Genomic DNA, 4,677 nt, shown 5'->3' on the forward strand with positions numbered 1-4,677 from the left:
ATTGAAAATTACAATAACGCAAATGAAAAATTCACTAGAGAGGCTCAATAGCAGATGTGAACAGGCAGAAGAAGGAACTAGAGAACTTAAAAATAGTTCAATTGAAATTACCTAATCTGAGGAACAGAAAAAATAAGAATAAAGACAACTGGACAAAGTCCCATAAGAGACCCATAATATACCATGAAGTATACCAACTTACATATAATGAAAACCCCAGAAGCGGGGAAGAGAAAGAATATGCCAAGAAGTAATGGCTGAAAACTCCCCAAATAATCTACACACCCAATAAGAGTATTACACTCAGGTAGGATAAACTCAAAGACAGTCACATTGAAACACATTAAGTCAAGCTCTCAAAAGACAAAGACTCTGGGGTGGAGGGGTTATGGCTCAGTGGTAGAGCACATGCTTGGCATGCATGAGGTCCTGGGTTCAATCCCCAATGCTTCCATTAAGGAGGGGGAAAATGACAGACTCCTTAAAGCAGCAAGAGAGAAGAAATATCACATACAAGGAATCCTCAATAAGACTAACGGCTGATTTCTGACCAGAAATCAGGAAAGCCAAAAGGCAGTGTGTCCAAAGAATGAGAAAACAAGCCACAGACTGGGAGAAATATTTTTAAAACACATATCTAATGAAGGACTGTAATCCAAAATATACAAAGAACCCTTGAAACTCAACAGTAAGAAAATAAACAACTTGATTTTTTTTTAAGTGGCCAGAAACCTGAATAGCTACCTCACCAAAAAGTTTTATAAAGACAAATAACTATATGCTCAAAATTATATGTCAGATAATTGCAAATTAAAACAATAACTTCACACCTAATACAATGGCCAAAATCCAGAACACTGACAACACAAAATGCTGGTGAGGATGTGGAGCAACAGGAATTCACATCTATTGCTGATGGGAATGCAGAACGGTACAGACACTTTGGAGGACAGTCTGGCAGTTTCGTACAAAACTAAACATATTTATCATATAATCTAGCAATCACACTTCTTTTATTTACCCAAAGAAGTTGAAAACTTGTATTCACACAAAAATCTACACATAGATGTTTATAGCAGCTTTATTCATAATTGCCAAAACCTGGAAGCAACAAGATGTCCTTCCATAGGTTAAAGGGTAAATAAACTGTCGTATATCCAGACAATGGAATATTATTCAATTCTAAAAATGAATGAGCTATCAAGCTGTGAAAAGACATGCAGGAAGGAGCCTTAAATGTGTATTGCTAAGTGAAAGAAACCAACCTGAAAGGCTATCTTTCAGTGTATGATTCCAACTATATAGCATTCTGAAAAAGGCAAAATTATGGCAAAATTGGGTGCCAGAGGTTGCAGGGAGTCTGGGAGAGGGATGAATAGACAGAGCATTGAGGATTTGGGGCAGTGAAACTATTCTGTATGTTACTATAATAATAAATATGCATCATTGCACATTTGTCCAAACCCAAAGTATATACAACATCAACAATGAATCCTAATGTTAACTATGGACGCTGGGTGATAATAATGTGTCAGTTCAGGTTCATCCATTGTAGCAAATGTACCACTCGGGTGGAGAATCATAGGGGAGGCTGTACATGGAGGGGAGGCAGAGAGTATATGGTAATTCCCTGTACTTTCCATTCAATTTTACTCAAAGAGTCTCTTAAAAATAAAAAGCTGTGGGATGACATACTCAAAGTGCTGACAGGAAAAAAAGCTATTAACAAAGAAGCCAGCAAAAATATCTTTTAAAACTGAAGGCAAAGTTGAGATATTCCAGATAAACAAAAGTTGCAAGTGTTCATTGCTGGCCAACCTGACCTGAATGATATGCTAAGCAACACCCCTCAGGCTGAATTGAATATTTGCTCATCATTATCATAGGACAAATGTTGCAGCCAATAAAAATATATTAGAGGTAATTTTTTGACCCCAGGATTTTTTTTAATTATCATGTGTAAAAGATTTTAAATAATTCCATTTACATTTGCTAAGCAATCACTAAATTCTCTAAAGTTGGCTTGAATGTACAAATTACTTTCAAGTCTTGGATAGTTTTTGCCTTTAAGGATTTTCCAGTAATCGCTAAGGATGCCATCCCCAACTCTGCCCCATTTACATCAGACTTTCCATTCCATCTTGCAGATTGCTGCCTTGAGAAAATTTGGACTGAAGCAAGCTTTCTAACCAAGTGCCACCTAATGGTGTGTCAGTATTTGGCTATCTCAAATGAATTTTACTGAGTTTGATGCCAGAATCAAACAACTTTATGGTCATAAGCTGAAAGCATGATGTCTGTGTGAGATTTGGGCATGATGGTGGCTGGCAGTTTATTTTTTCCAGAAGAGTGGAACTTTCTTCCACTTCCTCATCAAAGGAAATGATGATTTTTAAATATTCTGTATAGAACATAAAGAGATGAAAGCTTTGATAAGCATAATGGCCTCACAAAGATGCCTCTGCCCTAATCCCTAAAACCTATGAGCATATTATGTAACATGGCACAAGGGTCACTGCGGTTGTAACGAAGGTTACAGACTTTCAAAAAAAGAGATTATTCTATTTGATCTGGGTGAGCCCAGTCTAATCACATGAGCCTTTAAAAGCAGAGAACTTTCTCCCGTAGGAGAAGGAGACATGAGGCAAAAAGAGAAATCAGACAGAATTGAAGCATGAGGACTCAATGTACCACTGCTGGCTTTGAAGATGTTGGAAGCAATGTGACAAGAAATACAAGAAAACTTAAGGAGCTGAGAAGGGCTCTAGGCTGACAGCCAGAAAGGAAACAAGACCTCAGCCCTACAGCCACAAGGAACTGAATTTCACAAACAACCGGAGTGAGCTTGTTAGTGGATTTTTCCCCAGAGCCTCCAGTAAGGAGCAAAGCCCTGCTGACACCGTGACTTCAGCGTTTTGAGATCTGAAGCCCAGTGCTTAGCCTAGCCCACCAGACTTCTAATTACAGAACAGTGAGACAATAAATGGGTATTGTTTTAAGCCTCTAAGTTTGTGGCAGTAGAAAACTAATACAAGATCTATTGGAAAGGCATTTAGGAGTCCCACATGCTTAAAAGTTTCTTCGTCAGGGAAGGTACGGGAAAGATGCTTAAATTTAAATTTGGAAGATGTATTCAGGGATATAAATAAAAACATGATGAGAGGGACTAGATTAAATCACAGAACCAAGGTTAGGGGCTCACAGGTTGGCTCTGATGTTGGGCTCTGTGGCAAGCATGCAACTGGCCTGATAAATGCAGCTACAGTTGTACAAATTCAGAAAGACTCAGAGGATAAAGACAAGCAGTGGGAGACTCTTATTTGTGTCTGACGTCGGGAGGTTCTGTGAGAAAGGAATAACGCTGGTGCTGCTTTTTGCCCCAGGTTGCTCATCACTGCAGTTTTCTACTCACCTCACACAAAGCCAGTCGGTCACCCCTGCCCCAAAGCATAGTCCAGTCTTGTGCTGGCCACAAGTATGAACAGCTCTAGGCTGAGGGCATCCTTGGTGTCCTCTCCGGAAAAAAAAGCCAGTCCTTTCAAGAACTGGACATACAAGGCCACTGTTCTCCCGTGAGGGGACAGGACTGAAACAAGAAATACATTTCTTGTCATCAGGCTTATTGTGGTATAAATCTCCGTTCTGTCCCATTTTCATAAATTCTTCATTCAAAGGTCTAAGATTCAAGAAACCTCAGTTCTAGTCTTCTAGTCTGAACTTTATAATTTAATGTGATTGTCAAGGAATAAGAATGAACCTTATCATTCCAGTGCTGTACAAACTATAGAAATAATGGCAAGGTTTTCCATTTATTTTACAAAGCTAACATAAACACACACACACACGAGGCCAGGTCAGACTAATCTTGCTTAAGCTATTTATATAGAATTTATAACATATATCCTAAATGGAATACCACCAAATCTAATCCATTAGTACAATATATTAAAATAACAGTATTCCATTACCAAGCAGAGCTTGGCCCAGAAATGCAAGGATAATCAATACTTTAGAATTTATAAATACTATATACAGACCATGTCTGTTTTGTACATTAGCACAGTCTTGGTGTCTAGCATAGTGCCTGGCACACAGTAGACAATAAGTGTTTGCTGAATGACTAAATGAATATTCACTGTCAACAATCCATTTGAAAATAAAATGAGAAGAAAAAGATCCCATTCAAATAGTAATTATAGCAATTTTACATAAATACATAAAAATGTATACAAGTATGTCTCATTTTACTGTACTTTGCTTTATTGTGCTTCACATATACTGCATTTTTTTTAATGAATTGAAGATTTGTAGCAATCCTGTGTTGAGCAAGTCTATCAACACCATTTTTCCAACAGCATTTGCTCCGTTTGTGTCTCTGTATCACATTATGGTAATTCTTGCAGTATCTCAAATCTTTCATTATTATTCTGTTTGTTATGGTGACCTGTGATCAGTGATCTTTAATGTTACTATTGTAGTTGTTTGGGGGTGCTACAAACCACACCCGTGTAAGACACTGGACTTCACTGATGAATGTTGTGTGTGCTCTGCCTGCTCTGTCAGCTGGCCATTCCCTCATCTCTCTTCCTCTGCTTGGGCCGCTCCATTCTCTCAGACACAACAGTATTGAAGTTAGGCCAGTCATTAACCATACAATGGCCTCTAAGTGTTCAAGTA

General features: G+C 38.3%; 1 non-coding gene across 1 annotated transcript; it reads left to right on the forward strand.

Annotated features, from left to right (window-relative positions):
* Window positions 1–382: 382 nt before the first annotated feature.
* On the forward strand, window positions 383–454 carry TRNAA-GGC. Its single transcript has one exon. It is a non-coding gene; the product is annotated as a tRNA-Ala (tRNA).
* The last annotated feature ends 4,223 nt before the right edge of the window (window positions 455–4,677 follow it).

This window comes from Camelus ferus, chromosome 11 (genome assembly GCF_009834535.1).
Source record: "Camelus ferus isolate YT-003-E chromosome 11, BCGSAC_Cfer_1.0, whole genome shotgun sequence".
Lineage (NCBI taxonomy): Eukaryota > Metazoa > Chordata > Mammalia > Artiodactyla > Camelidae > Camelus > Camelus ferus.